Raw genomic sequence first — 26417 nt, forward strand, 5'->3', positions numbered from 1 at the left:
GACGCCATCATATGTTATATAGACTACCCTTACGAGGCTAGTTCTGTTCTGTTATCTGTGATGTAGGTCTTACAGACGCCATCATGTGTTATATAGACTATCCTTAAGAGGATTGGTCTGCTTCTGTTATTTGTGATGTAGGTCTTACAGACGCCATCATGTGTTATATAGACTATCCTTAAGAGGATTGGTCTGCTTCTGTTATTTGTGATGTAGGTCTTACAGACGCCATCATGTGCTATATAGTCTATCCTTAAGAGGATTGGTCTGCTTCTGTTATTTGTGATGTAGGTCTTACAGACGCCATCATGTGCTATATAGTCTATCCTTAAGAGGATTGTTCTGCTTCTGTTATTTGTGATGAAGGTCTTCAGAGATGCCATCATGTGTTATATAGTCCTTAAGAGGTATATCCTTAAGAGGTTAGCTTGAGACCTTGTTTGTCAAAAGCATGTTTTATGACCTTAAAGAGTAATGATCTCAAGGTTACCTTGAAAGGGTCACTTACATGCATACTTTCCAGAGGTCGCTGGTGAAATTACGGTTTCCAATAGAGCGGAGAGAGCAACTGTTCGGAATGCCTAGCTGAACGAATGCATGCTACAGGCTGCGCGACAACCTTGTCATGAAGGGCCAACTTCTGCGGTCGTTGCGCTGACAGCCACGAAAGAAGCCGTATCACCGTGGCTTTCGTATGAAGATTTGATATGGTAATGTGTGTTGTCTTATAGCAAAATTGGTGGCTAGTACACATTGATTATTACCATTTATTAATTTTATCATGTTGATAGAAAAAAATAATCAGCGGTTGTTAAAGGTCCTGCCAAGGAACAGCCATGTATTCTGCTTAATATATATTCATGAAAAAAAAAAAATACATGACAATATTTTGTAATGTCTTGATTGTCATTGTTTATTACTAAATTATTTAACGGCTATGTAAGCCGGATCTGTAATTGAGAGCACCTACTATGCCAATTGTAAATTATTTTCTCGTAACCTTATCATGTTACTTGAACGACAGTTGTGTTGTACTGATTCTATCACCTACTGGCTTAGTTCCAAGAAAAAATTATCACGTTCTCGTTACATTAAGGAACTTAGTATTTCCCATGTATGTTACAGAGCTTCTTAACAAGAGCTTGTGCTGTGTTGGAAGGTGGCTATGATCACGCATAGGGTGTGTCATGTTAACCTCTCACGAGTTGTACGCCTTCTTGCGCATGTGGGGAGCTTCACAGCCTACAGTGACGAAGCCAACTGTGAGTTTGTTCCATGTATTTGCTATTTAAACGACGCCAATCATCATTATTATATTGAGCGGTTGGTTAGTTTGGAATGCACCGTTCACGTAAGTCTTAACTTAAGGCATAAATGGCATAATACTTGCCTGAAAATAAATGAAATGTATTGATGGGTGAAGTTATTTACAAGCAAATATTAGATGGTGTTTTGTACACCAGTAATTACCTGCCCGCCGCTAGATGTCATCTATTTTACATAATTAATTTGACTAATATATAGTATCGATCATGGCGGTAAAACATGTACTTTTCGTACCATCGCACCTTAATAGTTTTAAAGCCTTACTGGCTGTGGATTTGTTAAATAATGACCTGACTTACTTGTACTAGGCTAGTCTGGTCATGCAATCTTGAGTTTAGTTATGTCATTACTATGATTCGACTATAAAATGAGGCCAATTACATATCTTGGTGTAAGTTAGTCTTAAACTACACCGGCCGTTTCCAACGGTTCTCGAGTTAATCACTTCAAAGGACCAGGGCCTGAGTGTATAGCTGGAGTATACAAAGTTCTTGTTCACTTTGCAGAAAAGAAAAGAACAAATGAACAGATGAAGTCTACCGCCACCCGTTGGAGGCGCGGCCTGCTTCGGCTGCGTTGACTGCGGCAGTCATCAGTAGTAGCATGGATAGCAGAGACCTTCGGGACGAAAGGTCAAGGTCAGAATGGGCGAATGTAAGGACATCACTAGTCGCTGGTCCCCATCCCTAGGCATCGCTGTCAACTGGGCGTCAGACGGACTGGAAGCTTCGATTGGGAGCGTCTGTCACTAAGATTGTATTTTGAGATTCCGTTCAATAAACTGTATAATTAATAGTGGTATCCTGGTGTTTTTACTCTAACACTATACTCAAATAAATAGCCCAATAATTTTTCGTGTACTATATCTAATTTCAAATTATCTCTTAAAATACATTTTAGCATATTCTTGGAATTTTTAACCCCCATTTCCGCTAACCCGTTACTGTTTGGATGATAGACAGGTGACGTAATATATTGAATATTATTACTGGAACAAAACGTAATAAATTCCTTGCAATTTATTTTAGCGTCATTATCCGAAACCAATGCATGTGGCAGCCCAAAGGTGGCAAAGGTTACGCGAAGTGTTAACTAGGCTGAGCGACGCGGGTCTTAGGTTACAACAAGAAAAATGTGAATTTTTAAAACCGAGTGTCACATATTTAGGGTACGTAATAAATAAGGAGGGACTGCATACGAGTCCTGATAAGGTTAGGGCTATACTCGACGCGCCAGAACCAAAAAATGTTACAGAGCTCCAGAGTTTTATAGGTGTAGTGAACTACTACAGGGTTTTTATTCCTAACGCTTCCAGCATCATGAGCCCATTACACGAGTTGTTGCGAGCGGGCGCGGCGTGGCAGTGGGGCGAGCGCCAGCGCGGCGCCGTGCAGCAGGTGAAGCGGGAGCTGGCCTCCGAGCGCACGCTGGCGCACTTCGAGCCCTCGGCGCAGCTGACGCTGGCGTGCGACGCCGGCCCCGCGGGGCTCGGAGCCGTGCTCTCCCTGAAGGATCAGGCGGGCAACGAGCGACCTTTGGCCTTTGCGTCGAGGTCACTGACTGCAAGTGAACGTAACTACAGTCAGATACAAAAAGAAGCTACGAGCCTGATTTGTGGCGTGATGAGCTTGGATCTTTTAATAAATTTAAGGTGTCATTGAAATTGAAAGATAATGCATTTCCTAAATTTTTTAAACCCCGTTCAGTACCCTTTGCATTAAAAGATAAAGTAGAAGAAGAATTAAACCGCTTGGTAAAATTAGGTATTTTAGTACCAGTTAACCATTCACTGTACGCAACCCCTATAGTCCCGGTTTTAAAAGAAAACGGCAAAGTAAGGATAGCTGGCGATTATTCAGTCACATTAAATAAGTATTTAATAATCGACAAATACCCATTACCTCGAATTGAAGAGGTATTTGCCAAAATTGGAGGGGGGGAATGTTACAGTAAGATTGATTTGAAAAATGCGTATAATCAATTTTTGTTATGTGATTCGTCTCAAGAACTTACAACAATAAATACCTCTAAGGGTCTCTTTAAATACACTCGATTAGTCTATGGTTTAGCGCCAGCGCCAGCTATTTTCCAAAAATCAATGGAAACACTTCTTTCTGGAATCGAAGGTGTAAGTTGTTGGCTTGACGATATATGCATAACAGGTCCTAACAAAACAATTCATCTCAGTAGGTTACGCGAAGTGTTAACTAGGCTGAGCGACGCGGGTCTTAGGTTACAACAAGAAAAATGTGAATTTTTAAAACCGAGTGTCACATATTTAGGGTACGTAATAAATAAGGAGGGACTGCATACGAGTCCTGATAAGGTTAGGGCTATACTCGACGCGCCAGAACCAAAAAATGTTACAGAGCTCCAGAGTTTTATAGGTGTAGTGAACTACTACAGGGTTTTTATTCCTAACGCTTCCAGCATCATGAGCCCATTACACGAGTTGTTGCGAGCGGGCGCGGCGTGGCAGTGGGGCGAGCGCCAGCGCGGCGCCGTGCAGCAGGTGAAGCGGGAGCTGGCCTCCGAGCGCACGCTGGCGCACTTCGAGCCCTCGGCGCAGCTGACGCTGGCGTGCGACGCCGGCCCCGCGGGGCTCGGAGCCGTGCTCTCCCTGAAGGATCAGGCGGGCAACGAGCGACCTTTGGCCTTTGCGTCGAGGTCACTGACTGCAAGTGAACGTAACTACAGTCAGATGCAAAAAGAAGCTACGAGCCTGATATTTGGTGTGAAAAAGTTCCATCAATATCTTTATGGCCGTAGCGAGCCTTTTATACTTAAGACGGATCACCGACCATTGGTTTCCATTTTTAACAATAATACAGGTATTTCTGTGACCACGGCGCTTCGTCTTCAAAGGTATGCAATTATATTATCAGCATATAATTATATTGTGCAGTATACGACGGGTAAAAGTAATGTAGTAGCCGACTATTTCTCACGAGCTCCGTTAGCGGAGACGGTAACCGCTGCGGATAAGGAATTTGATAAATTTAGTTCTTTAAAGTTCTTAGATTCGGTTTTACCGGCGGTCACCGCGAGTGATATCGAGCAGGCTACAGAAATTGACCCTGTCTTAAAGACGGTGCTTAATTATGTTAAAAAAGGTTGGCCACGCAAGGTAAGTTGTAAATTAATAAGTCCTTATTTCCAATGTAAAACAGACCTGCAGTTTGAAAATGGGACCTTACTGCGCGGGCATAGGGTTGTTATTCCTAGTACCTTACGGCAAAAAATGTTATCGCAATTGCATAGCTCACATTTAGGCATAATAAAAATGAAATCCAATGCGCGCGCTCGGATGTGGTGGCCGGGCATCGATGCCGATATCGAGCAGTGGGCCGCCTCGTGCGCCACGTGCGGCGCGCTGCGCCCGGCGCCGCCGCGCGAGCAGCCGGCGCCCTGGCCGCGGCCGCCCGGCCCCTACCATCGTATTCACATCGACTACATGGCAATAGGGCAAAGAGTATACCTGGTAGTGGTGGACGCGTACAGTAAATGGCTGGAATGTATCTATATGAATAACGGTACAGCAACGCAAGAATTAATTTCCAAACTCAAACGTTTATTTGCCACCTTTGGGCTGCCACATGCATTGGTTTCGGATAATGACGCTAAAATAAATTGCAAGGAATTTATTACGTTTTGTTCCAGTAATAATATTCAATATATTACGTCACCTGTCTATCATCCAAACAGTAACGGGTTAGCGGAAATGGGGGTTAAAAATTCCAAGAATATGCTAAAATGTATTTTAAGAGATAATTTGAAATTAGATATAGTACACGAAAAATTATTGGGCTATTTATTTGAGTATAGGAACAGCGTTCACTGCACCACGGGCGAAACACCGGCCAAGCTAATGTTCGGGAGGAATTTAAGAACGAGACTTGATTTAATTTCGCCACCTGTAAAACCAAATCGTTCTGAGCCTCCGCCGCATCGGAGATGTTTTGAAATTGGTGACGTTGTTTTAGCTCGGTGGTACAGTGCCAGGAAGGAAACATGGGAACATGGTATTATTAAAAGTAAAATAGGAAATAAAATGTATAACGTTTATATGTTCGATTTTGATTCTTATTGTGTAAGACATACGGATCAATTAGTTAAGTATAAAGGAAATGTTAGATTTAATATACCGTCCCGGGGACCAACATTTCCATCTCCACCGTTTACAACTGACGAGTGCCAGGTAGCCTCACTACCTACTCCTAGTGGTTCAGAGTCCAATGGTTCCGAAGGAGAGAGGAATGTAGTCTTGGGGGGGGATGAGGTGTGGTCGGAATGCGACGGCGACGTCGGCGAGCAAGGGGCCGGGGCCCGAGCGCCGGACGCCGCCGCGGACGGTGCGCAGGCGCAGGCGCCGGAGCCGCAGCCGGCGGCGCCTGCGGCCGTGCAGTCGCCGGCGGCCGCGCAACCCGTGCCACGGCACCAGTTGCGCCCGAGACAACCAGTAGATTATAAGATAAGGTGATTGTTAGTAACATTAAGGTTAATTTAATTATTTTAATTGTTGACAGGGTTCAAGACTAGTGTGGGAGGGATGTTGTGTATACATGTACCTACATCGTATGTACCTATCTATAGCTATAGATGCATAACCAACGCGCTCGCTGTGTGCCTTGTCAAACCACTCTTATTTAGTATTAAATCAGCAACAGCCACATTCGGTCGTTTTACTTATATACCTACCCGCATTAGGGTGGTCCTTATTTTGTCGATGTTATATTTTTATACGGGGCACCCGCTTAATGTAAAATCTAACCCTAAAAAACCAATGTATTTTTTTTTCAGAATTTTTAAATACATTTTAGGGGTCGCTACCTCACTTTGTAAATTTGGATCCTCCATACAAAATGCAATTTTTTTTATCTATTTTTTTAGATTTTTCGTTGTGGGGCGAAAAGTCATGGTGTATTAAAACCATTGTAATTTGTTTTCAGAATTTTTAAATACATTTTAGGGGTCGCTACCGCACTTTGAAAATGTGGACCCTCTATACAAAATGCTATTTTTTATTTTTTTTTCCGATTTTTCGTTGTGGGGCAAAGAGTCAGGGTGTATTAAAGTGCAACTTAACATAAAATAACGCCGCTGATTTTTTTAAAATTATTTATTCATATTTTAGGGGTTCTAAGACTTCTAAAGTAAGTTCTTCCAAATTTTGAAAAGTGCGGTAGCGACCCCTAATTAATGTATTTAAAAATTCTGAAAACAAATTACATTGGTTTTAATACACCCTGACTCTTTGCCACACAACGGAAATTCGAAAAAAAAAAAAAAAAAAAAAACATTTTGTATGGAGGGTCCAAATTTTCAAAGTGCGGTAGCGACCTCTAAAATGTATTTAAAAATTCTGAAAAAAAAAATACATTGGTTTTTTAGGGTTAGATTTTACATTAAGCGGGTGCCCCGTATAAAAATATAACATCGACAAAATAAGGACCACCCTAACCCGCATACATATCAGGGCTCCTCGCTCCAACAATATCGCTGTTGGTCGGTCTCCACTTTGCACTTGCATGAAACACAACTAATCAATGTGTGAACGACTACTAAACACTTAAAACTTAACAGAGTAAATACTTCACAAAATGTAAACAAGCCTTTACACATGATCATACTATAACATACTAAAGAACTTGAAGGAAATTAAACTAAAACCGAAGTAATACAAAGTATAAAGTCGAGTGTACACTCTACTCGCGTCGTAAGGTATGGAAGTACAGTGATAAAATATAAACTTTAAGTAGCGGGAGAGCGGCGAGTGCAAGCGAGACGGCTAGATGTGTGTACCGGTGGGTGGGAAAGGGAGGGGGATAGCGTGAAGAGTTAAGGGGTGAACAAAACAAACATTGGGCGGCAATTACAAGCGCCCGCGGCGCGCGCGTCGCCGCCGTGCCGCCTCGCGGGGACGAATTTTGAATACAAAAAAATAGTTATTATTTTAATGCAGCATTTTTTTTTTCATGTAAAATAATTACCTTTTCGAAAATATTGTCGGTTTTAGATCAGAATATAATTTATAAAACGAAAATGATTTCTTTCTTTCTTGTTCTGCCTTTCTTGTACTTAAATGTTATTGATTTGGATTTTCAAAGATATGATAACATTGCCAATTTCATTTCAAATTCTAAGCAATATTCAGCAAATATATAAGCCAAAAGGGCACTTATACACTATGTATTTCTCGCTTTACCATTTATTGATTCTAAGTACAGTCACCGGCATAAATACGTGATGATTTCTATACCTTGTCACATTAACGTCTTGTTTGAAATGTCATGCGAAATTGTCAAACAATTTAAAGCGACAAGGTACAGAAATTATGACTTATTTATGCCGGTGACTGTACAACAGTCCGGCGAATTAATGGTAAGAGTGCGCCCTTTTAGCAACCAATGTTTTCGATGCAATTTAAAATTAAGCTGGTTACATATTAGGGGCAGTATCTACTAGTTTGATGGAATGTTGAACAAAAAAAGTGCTTGCATTGAAAAATATGTCGATTCCAAATAGAAGATCATGTCATTGAAATGCTACAAGAGGATGCCATTAACTGGAGGAGCGAGACAAATGACGGATTAAAACAAAGCGCATTCCGTGGGTAAGGCTGCATTCTTTAGGCGAGCGGACGCGGGAGCGGGAGATGTGCCTCACGGATGAACCTAAGTGTTACTAGTCATACTCAAAGCTTTCATCGGCACCAAGAAAACAGCTTTATCTGAACTATATATGGACATTTAGGGTCTCCACAAACAGATCGACACCGAATCTGCTTTCGCTGACCAAAAATTGCTTGTTAGTATGAACACGCCTGAACAAGAGCAGACTGGCGACCTTGGCACCTTGCTCAATGCGTGAAATGTGAAATTACGTACGACCAAATATCTACATTGTTTTTTGCCTCTAACCGCGCTTGCGTCTAGTCTGCAGGCAAGGGCACTACGTATGGGCGCGCGACGGCGATGCGACGCATACGAAATCAAACCTCATCGATATGGAAGTATGAGACGCGACGGCGACGGTCGCGCGACCGTCGCCCACGCAAGACACGGCGTAAGAATTGACCACTGGACAAGCGATGTCTATATCCAGCTACCGCAAACAAAGAGCACAGCCAAAGACATACTGGTGTTTACACTCCTCTAATATAATGCGGCCTAATACCATACATAGCAAGGTAAAAAGTGACATGTTGTGGCAATGGGCATTTAAATTAAATACTGAGTCAAATCAAATCTGGGTAAATGACGCTATATCGCTCCGCTCGTCCAATAATGCAGCCTTTACAGGCACCCAATGTGGCCAATTGGCCATACAAAAGTGGCAAAGGTGGGCATTAAACAAGGGATCAGAAGCTATGTGATAAATATTGGAGTTTCCATTCTCTCTCGTCCCTGAACATGCATGTAGCCTAATACCATGCACGGCAAAGTCTATGATGGATATTGAGTCCAATCAGAAGCTAGGTAAATGACGCTACGATTTCCCGCTTCCGCCCCAGCCCAATAATGCAGCCTTATTACGGACACCTAACGTATGGCCATACAAAGGTCAAAGGTGGCAAAGCTGGGCATTAAACAAGCGATCGGAAGCAGCGTGAGCGATGGGCGCGCTCCCGGTGTTCGACACGGCCGTAGGGTTTAATGATTGATCTGTACTGACTGCCAAATAAATTTACTAAAAAGTTGTGGGTGTAGGCTGTTTTAAATGCACAGTCGGTACGTCGAAAAATTTCACAGTTCATCAAAGAGTGAGTTCAAGCCTTCTTAGGAGCTCAATAGTTCTAATAAGTGTTGTTCACTGGATAATATTCTGAAAGATATTATTTCTCTTGTTTGTATTTTTAACCCCCGACGCAAAAACAACGGGGTGTTATAAGTTTGACGTGTCTGTCTGTCTGTTTGTCTGTCTGTGTGTCGAACCGATTTCGATTTTTGTTTGAAAGCTGAGTTAAGTCGGGAGTGTTCTTAGTCATGTTTCATGATAATCGGTACACTATGTCGCGGTCGGGGTTTTTTTTCAAAATTTAAAATTTGTGGTTAGGTTATTAAAACTCGTTTTCTATTTGCTGTTACTGCAAAGATTTAGAAAGCACTGTACTTAAAAAATGTACCTTCATAGAATTATTAATGTTGAATATGCTAACGATTACCGCTTAGTGCGAGATTCGTATATTAATAATAAGTACTTCGTTTTCTAAACTATCTTTGATATTAATAGAGCAATGTAAGAGTGACTTGCTAATATTTTTTAAGCATGACCTCCATCTAAATGCCCAGCAGGATGCGATCGGGAACCGATATACTCCGCTTAATTGATGAACTCCTGGTCACACACGAAGAATACAAAAACTTTATGAAAACATCTTCATTATAGGAAATTGTTTATTAAGGAGAAGACTTCGTGTTCTGACTTCAAGGGAAAGCTTGGATTATTTCATAAATCTAAGATCACTAAAGTAGCTATGATTGATATTGTGGGTACAGTCGACCAAAAATGTGGTTTACTACCCTACGGTTGAGGTTCGTTTGAAAGTGATGAGACAACAAGGTCGATTTCCGCTTGCAAATAATATTATGTCAGTGAGAATTGCTCTCTCTATGTATGATATTTCATGCCATTAGTCAAGTTCAAGTTCGTCATCTTTAAAATAGTTTAGTCATTCAGGCCACATACTAACATAGCATAATTCAAATCAAAATGTTACTAACGATACCTATACCTAAGTTACGACAAATATATAAAAAGTAAGTAAGTAAATATTCTTTATTGCACCATTTTACATGTTATAAATATACAGAATGTTGAGTGAGAGTATAACTAAAAAAGTAAAAAAAAAGTAAAAGGGTGTCTCTTTTCGTCTAGATTCTAGATAAACTGCTGTGCAGTTTGGCGAAGATTTAAATTATGATTTGTGTAGTGTGTTTTCTGTAATAAATTAAAAAAAGTTAACCTCAGCTATCGTTAGTAGAGCTCACAAAAACATTTGTCAAAACTGGTAGACCACTTTCTTGGCCCACTGTACGAACTACGAGACAGTGAGACTTGTAAAAGTTGCAAATATGGATAGAAGGGAGCTGAATTCTTGGACCGTACTACCGTACTTAAATTTGATACGACTAAATCACTAGCATTTTTTCAAATTGCCCCAAAAGAGGCTTTAAAACCTTTCAATGAAACTATGAATCTTCTACGAAAACTTTAGGATCGTGTAGCGCTTCCCCTTAAAATGTAAAAAATCGGATATCTTAAATAATTAAATCGATGAACGATATTAATCACTTTAGCCTGGTTTGTGCGGACAGGACGATCTCATCTTATTTATTAATACGTATAGATATTTGTGATTCAACGTTTTTATTTAATTTTATTAAGATGGCTTGTTTGTTAATTTAAAAATTGTTGGCTTTGCAAAATTTAAAATCAATAGTTAATCTATAATTTATATACATATGTATTATTAATGATGACTAAATTTGTAATAATTTAGATTTTTCAATATCATTAAATTTTATCGAAAACTCGTGGGAATGTGCCTAAAATAGTTTAAGAACATTGAGTTTTACTTGGAAATGTAGGTACGGAAAAGTTATATATTATAAACATAATATAGATATGTATGTACATTTTAACAATTATATAGATATATGTAAATCGTGACGAACATGTGAAAACGGCATTTTAGCGATCATCAGATAAAGAATCCTTGTTTACCTAATTAAGGAAATTTATGCCCTCCTTCATTACCAAAAAACAAACAGACCTTATTAAATTAGCATAAATTAATGGCCGAAATTGAGCGAAGGCACCAGGGGTACATAAAACAAAGGGGGCTAGGCATAAATCAAAACGCGGCCGTTGCGAGGAGGAAGCGGTCAATCATTCCCCTTTCTTTGGCGAACTTAAACGTGCTTTTATAGTTGACGTACGGATAGGCGGGCCACGAAAACTGAGAGGAGCGGAGCGTGAGTGTCAATTCAATAATATTAAGTTTTATGTATTTGAAAATAATACATAGGAAGCCAGTTTTTAATCTGAAACTGTAGGGACACACCCTGACATTTACTTTTGAAGAGATACGAATGTTTTATTGAAGAGTTTAGATGGCTAAAGTTCAGTCTGAAAACGAATATAACTTGCCACCTGTACAATTGCACGTCTTGCCATGCAGAAGCGCTAAACTACAGCTAAACATTGTAGTCTAAAAACTCGCATTCGCCAAAGACTCCCACTTTTGAATTTCAACTTAATCAGCCCCCAGGGGCCCATTTCTCGAAAGGTACAAGTCTTGTATTACAAGTGCGCGAACTGTCAAATCGTATGGGTTTCATGGAAACACACTTGTAATACAAGACTTGTATCTTTCGAGAAATGGGCCCCTGCTCTTCACAAAAAAAAAATCTGGAAGTCATAATCAAACCAGAAACAACTGCAAAACTATTTTTTATTTTATTTCGGGTATCAAAACATATCTTAATTAATGCCACTGCGCTTAGCCCGCCTGTTTCATGGCCCCACACGCCCGCTCAATGCACGCCACAAAAACAATGCACACCTTTGAAAACAAAAACGCTTTCCGCATCATAAAGAACCTTTTTATAAAATCTTTTATTACCAAATAAATGAATTAACATTTTAAATGAGTGACGAATTCGGTTACACGTTATAAATAGGAAATTAAATATTCGAGCGTAGCTAATAATTCCAGTGAATATTTATTTAAATGTTATTTGAATACTAAACGGAGTGTTTAGATTTTATGGTTGTAAAGATAAAAGCTTATCTAGATAAGATGATGATTGGACTAAGCCTAAGTCTAGTGAAACCTCGGTAACATGAATTTTAAAACGCCAATAAAATTATTTTTTACCCTTGAATTACAATTGATGATGATGATATTTTAGATATTTTTTTTCCAAATATTCGGCATGGATAAGAAATACAGGTCTCTAACCTACACAATAAATACATTTGTGCTTACAGGTTAAAATACCAAAGGCAAATGCGAAAGGAGAGGGAACATTTGTGTTAAAATGCAGTTTTAGAATATAAATCTTGGCATATTTTTACGGAGGTGAATCGTTTCAAATTACAAAGAATATTTTAGAAAAAAACAACGCAAACTTTATGATTATTAGAAATGTCTAGATGAGTTTTAGTTATCCGTTGAAGGAAAAGTAAATCAGTAGAAAAAGTGAGTATGAAAAACGAAATAAAATTTAAAAATCACAAAGATTCATATTACCGAGGAGGTTCAATTTACAGATGTTCCACGTTAAAATGCTAATTCAGCGAACATAGTTGCGGACCGAGGCCTGGCCGCGGCGATAATGGGTCAAGGGTGACCATCTTTTATTCATGCTCACATACAAGGCATTCAATGAATTAGGTATTTATACTAACTGCATTGATATTGCTTTACAATTTAGCGGTAATGTACGGGGAGTTTCTCATTGAGAATGAGGTAAGGTCCGTAAAGTGCAGTTAGAGCAAGTTTGAAATAGGGATAGTTTTTAAAAGATTTTTTCAATGTTTGTGACATTCTGACGTTGTTCTTCAATATCAATTGTTACCTAAATAAGACAATAAATTTTAAGTTTTGCTGTCTAGAATCTATGAAGCTCTTCGAAAGACGCACTTTACAATTAGGATCCGGAATTTGCCATTCCCAGGAAATTGGGATAGCAGGAATCTGGGAAAAATCACTTCGGATAGTTCGGATGAAAAATTCCCAGGAACTGCACATCAGTATTCGGATGGCCACGATAAACAAGTAGTAACTTTTCTGGACGCGAGTGTAAATAAGAATTACATCACTCCTTTTACTGTACAATTTCCTTATGCAAATCAACCACATTTTAGAAACATTTGTTTACAAAAATGTTGAATAAACAAAGAAAGTTTATCAAGCAGTACCAAGCGATCATAAGCAAGCTGTTAAAAACGAATCAAGCCCGCTAATACCAGGGTTGCGGCACTCACTGTAATTGAGTTCGGGAAATTTTTACTCCTAACGAGCTGGTAGCTTTAATCGATATTATGATGGTGTTTGAACGAGATTCTTATTTTATTTAAACACTAGCTAGTAGGCAAAAGCTTTTGCCCGCGGCTTCGCTCGCGTTAGAAGGAGACAAAAAGTAGCCTATGTCACTTCCCATCCCTTCAACTATCTCCTCCGAAAAAAATCACGTCGATTCGTCGCTCCGTTTTGCCGTGTAAGACGGATAAACAAACAGACACACACATTTTCCAATTTATAATATTAGTATGGATTAGAAGACAAACCCACCAAATTTTTGTATAGCCAATAGCTCATCGCTTAGGTACTCGCTTTGAACCAGTGTGCCTAGATTTCTGTTGCTAATTTTTTGGTCAAAAACTGACGAAGGCACGAGTTTTTAATACATTGTGCAACGTGGGCCGGAAGACGAATTTCTAAATCGCTCCGGCAAGCCGTCGCGATTAAACTTACTCTCGTTAGCAATATTCTTGCGCCCCGAGTTACACACAATGTCTATAATCACTGGCAATATAAAAAACATGTAAAATAAAATAGATTTCACTATAACTTAATAATTTCTATTTACTCGTAATGTATTATAATTTTAATTTTATTATGATCCTATGTTGATCGCAGAATATATAAAAGAAAAGAAATATAACTCCCGCTCCGCCTACGTGCAAACCTCACAGTGTGCGAGTATCATGTGATAAAAAAGTTTATAAGAGTTCGTAGAGTTGCAGTTGCGTAATGAGACAAGTAACATTTCAGTAGAAGTGCGTCTGTATCCGCCCTAAGATGAGATGCCAGATCCTAGAACGTAGTTGTTCACTTTAAAGACGCTCTATTATCATAAATATACAAACATACTCGTATTAGAACAACAATAGCCCTCATTCATCATGTAAGAAAAGAAAACATACAAACATATTAACATTAGTTGAATGAAATACGCCTTGAATATTCATATCTCATTTAATAAACATTTGATAAGTAGCAAAAAAAACTGCAAAAGACGTCGCAACACACATTCAGCACGCATAACGGCCTCACAAACTATCTTCAAATTTCAATCATTATCTCTCGTAACAGAGTTTATATTCCAGCTGGTTTGGGTTGGTTGATAAGACTTTTGTGGCAGGGTCTGGTGCATCTCATTAGCAATGTTATCAGAAGAGGCCGCGGGCGCGGGTGCGGGCGGCGCATGTCATTATAGTGGTGCATTAGGCGGCTCGGGTTATATGCAGTCGCGAATTATTGATCTAAAGGATTAGCAATGTTTGGATAAAAATTAAGCAATGATTAAGTAGACATTGTTCAATTTTAAATAACCGAGTCAAAATATATTATCGGGGAATGCGTAGCAGTCTCAATAAATCAATAACTATAAAATAATTTTGCTATTCCCCGTCAAATACCTATATTGAAATGCATTAAAATTTGATTACTTTGATTTTTATTCCGTTTAGTTATAAAATAGCTTATAAAATATTAGCTTGCTATTTACATACTAGCACTTTTGATACACATTTTCCATGAAGTATCCAGTTTTTACGGAATAAGGCAGGGATATAAATATCATTACTGTTCCCATCCAGAGTACATATTGTTATTCAGTCGCTGCTTTATTGCAATTCGCAAATAACACTTTGCAGAGAACATTGCATTTCGCTCGTAGTTTTTGAATTACCTGGGTTTAGTTTGACTTCAGGAGGTTTTAAATCGGCATTACTGCATGTAAACTGGCCGTTCACTTGGTATGGTCGAGTCAGGTCAGGACAGATTGGCGCTTTTAGCGTATCGCGGTCAAACGCGCCGCCACTGCACCTCCGCGAATATATAACAACGATACCGCATACGGGCGAGCACTTACTTCAAACTTTGGGGACAAGAACCGAGTGGAACTTATCTTACCTAAGATTATAACTATCGGTTTTCAGGAAAAAAAAACATTAATGTTATTATTGGCTCGCTTCATGATATCCCTTATTTTTGCAATTTTAAGTTAACTTACATTTTTCATGAACTTGCAACATATCATGCCCTTGTGGAAATATAAATGGGAATTTTATTTCCCTTCAACTTACATGATTAGACAATCTACAAAAATGCAAAATATCGGCATATTTTTTTCCTGTTTAGGCTTTTAAATCCACTTCTAAAAAAATTTGTCACTGTACAGTCGATGAGTGAGTTTAGTATTCTATCGCTATCCTATCTTGTGCACCCAATTTAATAATAAATTAATAATAAAAGACACTAAAAGAAAAGTCTCTGGTAATATTAAGCTCCTATTGACTAGCCTACAGTTCCATCTCCTCTGCGCTACGGAACCTTGAACATTCGCAACAGTCCCGCCCTCTGTCCGCATTTATCAACACGTTTCGGACGTCCACTGATAAGGGGCTTTTAAGGACGAAGTGCACTCCTATACCTGCAGGCTGCAGCTGAGGGGTCAGCGACCTGACTGATCTCTTGTTCGCGTGAGGGCTGGTGGCTTTAATACTAATGTTTAACTCAGGTTGTAGATATTATGTTTTTGGAATAAGTAAGATTTAATATGTTTATTTAGACCTGTGTAAACTATAAGGTGGTTCAGTTTCGTATTTAGTATACAAGATTTCATTACAAACATTAGTTGTACGACAGGAAACAGGGTATCAAATTCGACTTCAGGAGAAAACTGAGAAAAGTCAGTAAAGATAATTGTGTTATATTATAAACTAAAAAATAAATACAATAGACATTTTGACAGACACACGAAATCATTACAGATGTCAGAAAGTTTGCAAAATAATTCAAGGAGCTACAAGTACCTACAAGAGACTCACTATGGTAATAGAAAGTTAAATGCAGAATTTTTCAAGAAATACTCAGTGAATTAATTTTTCAGAATATGTTTCCCGATATAATTTTTACGATATGTCGAGACTCTTCAGTCATTCTTCCTCCGGAGCGCCGCCCGCGCCGGCGGCGGCGGCGCGTACGCACACATCACGATTTATGACCTCCTTTTGTTTATTCTGCCGAGCTGTAATTAATTATCAATCGTACAGCGTTCTTTATTTGGTGCCGAGTGACTTCATCTGTGACCTGCGCATTGGGTATTAAAATCTCAATGCAACTTCAAGGTACATGCATCAAAGCTGACGTATCAGCAGTAGATTTAATGATCTTTTTCTTAGGTTGGACTATATTTGAGAGCTTGGAAAGGATGAGCTATTTTGTCCTATAATATGAAGTCAGATCAAAGTAGAATATCATCCTCGCCGACCGCTGATCATAATTCATTGGTATTGGAGAGAAACGGTGGCGATTTTAACTAATTAGTCAATATTTTCATGAGGCCATGATTGTGGAATGTCCTGCTGCTTAGTCAAGATATTTAATTCCATTGCAAATTTAACGCATTGGTTATCATTACTTTTACTTTTTTAATGTTCCAGCAACCTTCCAGCAAAATGTCAATACCGAGTCAAGCAAGGATACCGCTTCTCTGTAGCAAATGGTATTATGATATGTTTTTGTGTAACCCTGATGGAAGAGTGATATTCAAACTCCACTAGTAAACAGCACAAAAACATAAATTATCAAGAAAACAACACACATTTTAAACGCCAAGTCAATCATAAAACCCGCTTCCAAATCCCAATTACTCACATATTTCGTTTTCAATAACCGTGCAAATTTCCAACGGCGAGGGAACAACCTCCACCACAATTACTTAAAACGTTTATCTTAAGGACAAGGATGCAGCTATATAAACTGCATAAGTGCATCCTTATCTTTAAGGTAGGGTTGTCAGCTCATTTTCCCATCAGTCAGCATGTTTATTTTTCAATTTGAGCCGTCAGCGGTGAGTTAGGGCCGCCACACACGGCGCCGACAGGTTACCGCGAGCGGCCTAAAGCGATCCGCGGGTATAATTTTGTATTGTTATTGCTAGCGCGAATGTCTTGGACCAGGGTAGCGTGGTCTGCAGGACAAGCGTGGGATTGTGCATGTTGACGCCAACGGCGAATCGTAAGATAAGGTAGAAATTAAAACTACCTGAGACGAGAAATGAGAAAAACATTTTCTCGTTTTTACCTCTAAAATCGAGGCTATTTACTGGCAGATTTCCCTTCGGATATCTGTAGCAAGCTACTTAGCCTATCCTATCCACTGCTGCTGTTTAAATGTGACCAAGCAGGAACTGTCAAATTGCAAAGAAACCGGAAAAGCCCATGGGTAGAAACAAAGCTTTTAACAGATGTCTCCAAGTGTCGAATGATAGAGAGCTAAATGGTTGAACTTTGAACTCCTTCGGTTCCTTTCCTGTCTTTTCCTCTTCGCTACACACTCGACTTTCGTTGTTGCTAGTACCTCGTCTTGGTAAAGATCATGAAATGACGTGTCCATTAAATCAATCATATTATGGCCGAAACTCGGAAGACGGTTATGAACGTCAAATTGTACATCATTGCTGGAAGCACCAGAAGATTTTAAGACTGTGTCTATCTATACTGGTTCGAGAGTGAAACAGCGATTGTAATAATAGTTGAATAATGCCGCGTGGCTGCGACTCCGATAATTGGTGGTTGTTTGTAATTGTTTGATTTGTGTACGATTTGATTACGGTGGGCGGCGGCAGGGTTCGGTTACTAGTCTCTATGGTATCAATGGTATTATCTGACAGTTAAACAAACGCCAAGGGAGCAAAGTTACTCTTACTTTTCTCTTGACGTTAATGAGGTGTGAAAATGGTTTGACATCCACTCGCCATCTTCAGTTATCGGTGATCACGCCGAAATATCGGAATATTGACAAAAATCACAAAGGTACTAAATCTGTATTCCAGTCAATATAAGTCTAATTAAATTGTCTCGTGATAAAACGCGTAAGTAGTATTTTTTGCTGCGAAATACGATTTTCCAAATCTTTTATCTTAAAACTTTCGACAAGTTTTGTACAACCCTACAAACGAGTGCAGTATTCATACGAGGCGTCGAGAACCTACAATTAGGCGGATCCAAAAAGACCACCTCGCTAATACGCACCCAGACAACTAGTTATTCTCGAACCTTCTCACACTCACACAGCCCAATCCCAACTCTACGCCAATGGAGAAGAAGATGAGGCAACTGCAGAAACGGATGACGATCACAGCCTCACTGTGACTTTCACCAATAACTTTTTGCAGTTAGATTTGGCAATAATAAACCTTGTTTATAAAAGTTACAAAGGTGTATGTGACGGTAGTGATCATGTGTGTTAAAGGCATGGGAAAATTGTTCTTTATTGTTTATTGGCACAGGCGATAGCCATTGAGTTATTGCGCTGAGTTTACCAAAAACGCGTTAAGTGAAAATTGATTTTTCGCGTTAAATCATGCTGGTTGTTTATTAAAATTGTTTTTGATATAAGCCCCAACCCCCTCCTGTGTTTGATAGCCAAGAGGTTGGACTGCCCATATTTAAGGCATTGTGAGGACTTGCATGTTTCTAGAAGTACGTATTATGTTTAACCACTAATTGCGTGCTCCTAGAAACATTGCCCTAGTAGTCTAGTAGTCTAGTAGTCTAGAGAAATTAATATAAATAAAATAAGTACTAACATAGCTCTTAAGTGCAGACTAACCATAATACTATGAGTCATACTGTTACTCGAAATAAAGTATTTATTATTATATTTATTATAAATCTTTACGATTTGTGTGAACTTCTAAGGTAAATTTACTTCATGGTTGGATTAAAATAACTATATGAATAGACTTAAAAAGATTTTAAGACGTGGACGTCAAATATAGTCGTGCAAAGCCAAAGTATAACCTTAAATAATACCAATAAATACCCAGAAAGGAACTATCGTTTGTCATTTCGTTTAACGGAAACTCATACAAAGACGCGGAAGATATGAAAATATTTGTCTGACACAATCGTAGAAACATTGTTCACGACAAAAGATCATAAACTAGGAAAGGTGAACTTTTTGCATAGCATAGAAATAACAGTAATATTTACAGCATAGCTTAAAATAGGTACTGTAGATACATATATTCTAACTACTATTCTAAGCAAAGTATAATTTACAAAATCAATATAGTAAAAAGTCAACTGTACGCGTTTCCAGAAACTTTCTGCTTAGTAAGATATTCCTAAGATTATAGAGAATATATTCCTAAAACCGATAAGATCTTTAAACCTTCAAGAAAAGAGCTTACACCCATGTTAATATGGCCAAAAAACGGCAGACAAAAAAGAAAGGCCAGTCTACTTCACCACAGTGACATTGACACTTGACACTGACCATTCTGTGCCTATTTCTGGATTGATAAGTAACAATATCGGGACCTCGATAGAAATCAAAAAGGTAATCACGGTTAATGTCCCGGTCAATAAAAGTCTTTTGATAAGTAACAAGTAACACTACTCAGCGTCTATATTTCCTTGTTGAACAGGAAATGAACGGCGTGAAGTGTCACTGTCGGGTGACAATTTTCAATATTGTGATACAGGTGGGGAATAATCAAGACCATTTGGGGATAGAGTCTGGCTAATGAAAGTTGATCCCGCAAAAAAGTGGCAATTTCAAAAAAATTGGAGCTGGCAACACATTTTTTATTATTCCTAATATATTTTCAGCACTTATTTTACTACTTTTTATGGTTTTATTCATTATTATTTATAGACTACGCTGTTAACTTTTACCGAAATTCGTGTCACACTGACAGATGACAATCGATTATAATGACATCCAGACTTGCAGTTTGAAAAAATACTGGGATCAACTTTCATTAGCCAGAGTCTAGGATATTTCGACATCTTGAAAAACTATAGACACGAATACACTAAATTATGTATGTATGAAAGAAAGAATGGTCAAAATATTTAATCCAGGCCATATGTTGCTGATCCCAACAAGAGGTGGAGACCACACGCGATGAAGTAGCACGGTCGGCCTCGAGGCCCTAAGCGATGTTGAGGGCTATAATCATCTGTGAGGTGTGCTCTCGTTAAGTTCAATCCGATTGGCGAGCAAAAGTTAAAGACCGATGGCCTATTTCGCAATAGACATATTGTCGCCTGACAGTGACACTTCGCCGTTCATTTCTGAAATTGCCTGTTCAATAAAGAAATATTAACGCAGAGTAACCATGTTACGTATCAATCCAGAAATAGCTACAAAATTGTTAGTGTCAAGTGTCAATGTAACTGTGGTGAAGTAGCCCATTAGTGTTCAGATATTGATGCCCTAAGCGATGTTGAGGGTTATAACCTTGTTATACCCATTTGTAAGATTTGCTGCTGTGTCAGTTCCATCGAGCAGTAAATGTAAATGATTGGGTCTAAGGTTAAGAGAGAAGGAAAGCGTGTTCTTCTGAACGTCTAATAGTCAAATATGTACAATAGACATTTATTTCTTCTTTTGTATGTTATGTTACCTTCCGTGATTTTTCTCACTTAATGGCCTCACCGGAAGACCAGCGCTGGAAGTCGCCAGCAATATGCTGAGGTGAAGCCATTTCGTGGCACTTTATTACTATTTTATGTCAGTGTAAAATTGTTTATTATCTGTGTGCTTTCGAATAAAAATATTCTATTCTATTCTATACTATTCTTATATGTAGGATTTACTAAATAAGTCTAAGGAATTGGGCGAAATGACCGAATGGGGAGTTCTTGCGGATCTTTCTCCATGATAAGCAAAAAAAGTGCTATTATTGTGTGTCTGACATACCTAATCAAGTTTTGGCTTATTTCTAAACCTAAAAATCCTACGTTGCAGCTCCAGATGTAGTCATATCGATATTTGATGAGATAACTTCGTATAATTTGGCAAGGTAGACTTTTTGTAGAGTATCATTACGCCTTGTGTCCAATCGGTTTCACTGCCGTATTGGGAACACCCAGACCACTTGTTCTAATATACGGCTTTCCGCATATCGCCGGATTATAGTCATCAGGGAGGACTAGGAGAGCAGCCGGTCGTTTAACTTTACTAACAGAATTATTGCACAAGTGATCGTTTCATGTTTTGTTTGGTTTAGAAAAGTTATATAACACTTTCAATATCGTAATTTCATGGCTTTTGATACTTAAGTATACCCCACATTAAGTATGCTTAGTCAGTTTTAAACGATACATTTAGGTATACCATACCTCCGTCACTTTTTCTATGAAAAAAAAATCGTAATAAGTAATCCGATTATGGTTTTTGGATCAATACGTTAACTGGAACAAAGCTGAGAGACGAGTACCATTAGTATTCGCTGCTGTTATTACGACATATTTCTATAGTTTTTTCTTTAAATTACAGTAAATATTAATGTAATTTTTTATAATTACACCAACATTAAAACATACTTACCTACTGTAATTTGCCAAAACATTACCAACCTTGGAACAACCCAAATTGGCAGTTGCGAAAGCCCGCCACCGCTTTTTGACATGATCCTAATTTGAAGAGAGATTTTATATAACCTGCTGCTCGTGATTCGTAGTACCCTGGTACTTAAAAATCAATTACGCAAACTGTCTTAAGGGGTTAATAATCTTTAATAGAGAGACGGAAGTGGTTTGTCAATTTATTATTTCCCTACTGTGTATAATTGTTATTTTGATTATTAAAATATTAAGGACATGAATAATGTAATTTATTTGTTTAACCATTATTGCTTAATATAAAATTCAGATGGCGAACTTAATGCGTTCAGGTATTTTCTACCAGGCAACCATTGCTATAGAAGTGATATGTCGACTCTCGTAGCACACTACAACTCATAATGAAAGTCACACTATTTTATGTTAATAAGGCAGTGAATTATTTTATAGATCAGTTTTTCTTTCATCGAGCTAAAGTAGTCTTCAAAATGGTCATACTATACACCGCTATATAGTGCAAGTAGGACAAAACTATATACATGAATATTGCTGTCTCACTCGAACACCGGAATTCAGATCATCACCAATATGAGCCGCGTAAAGTGCTGATTTAAATACAATGACAACTGTCACCGTTAATCTTCGCTAATGGATCCCATTGTCTCCTGTTCATACCTACTGGCTTGTGATGGTCACTGTTATAGCTTAAATAAAGTAGGATGTCTCTTTTCAACGCCACGCGATTGAAAGAGCAAGCACTATTATTATCAAGCTGTATGTACATAAGTGTGACCATCATACTTACTACTTTAATTTTCAGTCCACTTTTTGCCGCGACAGAGTGCATTTGTGTAATAATAATCCTTAAATCGTTTTGAACAAGATTAAGAATGGAACAGCATAATGCAATGCATTAATTTGCCAAAATAACTTTAACGATAATGAGCTGAAGATGTATATCATTTTGATTTTATTTCACGCGTATTTTTGGTAGTCGTTTAAATGTAAACACTTACCTTTTGTTCTCCAAATCGCCTTTTAGCAGTCGTATGAGGCAAAAACTTACCTGCAAATAAAATAAATAAATGATTAATTATGTAATGGAGCTTTGTTCTGCATTGTTTACACGCACATTATTTATAATATTTTTTACTACTCTGACATAAGAAATTAATAAGTGTCACACATCTGGGAAATCTCAGTGGCTCAGTCAGTTGACACAATGACCGATGTTTCAAGAGGTCGCCGGTTCGAAATACGAAATGTTCGATTCCTGGCAGTAGCAATTTTTCCTTGGTCACTGCCAGCTAGGGTAGGATTTTGCGTCAAAAACGGGCCTAATACCAAACCTAGCAATGGTTTATAATATCTAAGAAGATTTTAAAAGATAATAGCCGAAGAAGATAACACTTAAAACTTCTAAAACACTTCTTTACGTACTGTTAAGTACAAACACGCCAAATAAAGATTAAAATCAAGTTTTGATAACGGGATTTTTTTCCTCATCCGGTCCACATTTTAGCCAAAAAAGCTAATTGAAAAGGCTTTTTTTTATTAAAAAGGCTTGGCCTCCGGACACTAAACAAACAAGACACGTGTCAGCCACCAATTATAAACAAATTAACGGTTCGCCCGTCAAAAACAATCTTCATTATAACTAGGATAGAACCTTTAAGATAGTAACTTTCAACTTGAAATCAATCTTAATATTCAAAAAGGAAAAGATCAAAAATTGGTCGACACGAAACGAGAGTTATCATTTCAAACGCAATCGGACCAAAAGTGAGTTGGAGTTAACCAATATAAGGACGGCTGAATAAATATGTGGCGTGCCATGTCAAAAGGGTCCTAGCTTTACAAGCAATATTATTGATGAAAAGTTTTTTTTTGTATGAATGGGTAGACGTTTGACCACGATCACACCTGATGGTAAGTGATGATGCGGTCTACGGTGGAGCACGCTTACCTATGAGATACCTATTTACTCTTGCTTACCACAAACTACACTAAACTTTAAGCATACAATTTCACCCGATATCTTCAACAACTTTTATTTTGAATCAACTCAGATTATACACGGTGAAATAAAATGGACCGTTCAAACTTTTCATAGTGACTTTTGAGGTCATAATGAAAATTTTTTACTCTGGGACCAATGCTAAAATCGTAAAAAATTGGCTGTTTCATACATTTTGACTGTCATAATGTCGCTCATTTCTATAGAACAGCCATTTTTTTCTCGCATTCTGCATTGGTCCCATAATAAAATTATTCATTATGACCTCAAAGTCACTATGCAAAGTTTGAACAGTCCTTTTCATTTCACCCTGTGTTTCATCTATCTAACTAAGATTCTCCAGATCTTATTCAACTACTTAGCTAGAGATCTCAACGCGTCCGCGACTACAATCGGAACACACAACTAGGACAACTCCTTCTCAAAGACACTTTACACCAATCGTTTAAGTTTGAAAATCGACTGTCGACATACTTCGTGAGTATAGAGATGAGTGCAGCACCATACAAATTGCGGCCGACACTGGCCACTATGGCTTATTGTTTTTTAATGGCCGCTCCGCCCCCGCGCTCCATCCATCATAACCACTCATTTTTTCTTTTACGCTTGTTCAAATAAAAAACATTCCCCGCGGCGGTCGGGCATTCCTAAGAAAGTTTAGTGTATGTAAATAAATTAATAATTGGAAGGGTTAATGGTCTGGAACACCTGACTGAGACTGAGACTCGAAACACACGTGGAAATCGTATAAAATGGTTTTTATTTTGAGTCGACTGTAATGGTAAATCGCTGACGGTATCGGTGGGAGGACAGTGTCAGCGGATTTGCGTCAGCTTCAAGCCAGTGATTGGCAAGAGGCTGCGCAGGATCGGGACAGGTGCCGTAGACGCGAAACGAAAACGAAACGCCGCGAAAGGTAGTCTGGCTCTGTCGCGCCAATACGCAAGAGCGATATAGATAGATATCTACGAGCGTTTCGTTTCGTGAGCGTTTCGTGAGGTGGCGATCTCTCGTTTCAGAGGCCAAGACACACTTTGGATCAGTGAGCCAAAATAGTTAGTAATGGTATAAGGTTCAGTAGTTATAAGCCAACTGCATGTGCGTACTTTTCTTGAATGGGTTCTCAACTGAATTGAAATAATTTGACATCAAACGTTGCAGATAAATAATTGTGATGAAAATAAGCAATCATATCTATTTCAAGTAAAAGATATCAACGCGCTACGTCTTATTATTAAAGCGCGCGTTAATGTCTTTTGTACTACTATCTCATCTAATGAGATACCCATTTTCATTTAATTATGTTTCATAGTAGAAATAATATTATTTAGATGACGTGACGATCGAGCATCTCGTACTTAATCCGTCATCTTGGCACTACTCTTCCAAAGTGCTCTCTGATGTCACGCTGTGCTGATGTACGCTGTAAGTAAGTGAAGCTACCCCTTTTTGCCAAGAGTGGCGCTGAATAAACATGAAATAAATGTCATATACGAAGAAAAAGAGGAGGAGAGGAGGAGGTCGAACCATACTGTTCTACCTTAGGGATGGTTAGAGGGCGCCACGAGCCCTTGGAAATGTCATATACTTGGAATTTTTGACCTTTGCCTTCGTGACCCGGTGGCCGAGCGGTTTAGGTATTCGTCCGGTAAACGGTTTTGGTTCGATTCCAGCTCGGGACACTTGGAGGCCTTGATCACTTTTTCTTTGTATATGAAATTTATTTGTATGTTTATGAAGTATAATAGTAGTGTGACTATTTAAAATACAAATTAAAATATTTTCTATGAAAATAATTTAATTTGTTCTTAGAGTGGCACTGAAACTTGAGTAGTTCATGTGCTCTGCCTACACTTTTATGGGATACAGGCGAGATTATATGTATGTATCTATGTAAGTAAACTTTAATGAATCGTAAAATTACAACAGAAGACTCAATTATGCGAAATATATGGAATTAGGCACGAAACATTATGCAATTAAACCTAAGTACATAAGTACCTACATAAAAACACTATAGAAGTAAGACACACAAAGGTGCCGTAGCAATAATTAATATGTAGTAATTGTTATTGTTCCATTATCACACCTTATAAGGCACCCTATAAGCATGCTTCAGAGGAGTCATTAAAAAAAAACGACAGGTATAAGTTAATTAAGTACTCGTTTTTCAAAGACAAAATTATGCGAAGAATATAACAGAAAAAAATGATGATTAAAAATTAAACTTCCTTTATAAAAAGACTTACGAAGGCGGTGCTAAATATTTAATAAATATACTTATACTAATTGAGACTGTTTCATTAACATGTACATTATTTAGTGGTTTGTGCTAAAAAGTAAAACTTAATGAATCGTAGGATTCTTATGCAAAGAAATTCTCTAGAACACAGAGAGTATAGTAATTAGGTATATTTATTGATCAGATCCGTGGATATAGATATCGGTTTATTAGGGTCCCAACCGGAACTATTGCTATCCGCACCATATGCAGATGCAGTTTATTTTAATACAGAGTCCCTGGTATAGTCGACTTCAAACAAGGCTACATTTTAACAACCAGCCTTAAGAGCTTTTTCACATCGTCCGATCCGATATCGGATGTATTTAGGAAGGATGTATGGCAAAGGCAGATGTCAAAGATATATACAGGGTGCTTTGGGGTAATATCGAAGCACAGAAATGCTCGGGTAATTTC

General features: G+C 38.4%; 1 protein-coding gene and 1 long non-coding RNA gene across 2 annotated transcripts in view; one reads left to right on the top strand and one right to left on the bottom strand.

The window, feature by feature from the left end:
• LOC125235751 (neurobeachin-like) overlaps positions 1-26417 on the bottom strand; it is a 462438-nt gene that overhangs the window by 207476 nt on the left and 228545 nt on the right.
• LOC125235756 lies at positions 272-1262 on the top strand. The gene is made up of 2 exons (XR_007178131.1): positions 272-980; positions 1126-1262. It is a non-coding gene; the product is annotated as an uncharacterized LOC125235756 (long non-coding RNA).

The sequence above is a fragment of the Leguminivora glycinivorella genome, chromosome 18 (assembly GCF_023078275.1).
Source record: "Leguminivora glycinivorella isolate SPB_JAAS2020 chromosome 18, LegGlyc_1.1, whole genome shotgun sequence".
Taxonomy (NCBI): Eukaryota; Metazoa; Arthropoda; class Insecta; order Lepidoptera; family Tortricidae; genus Leguminivora; species Leguminivora glycinivorella.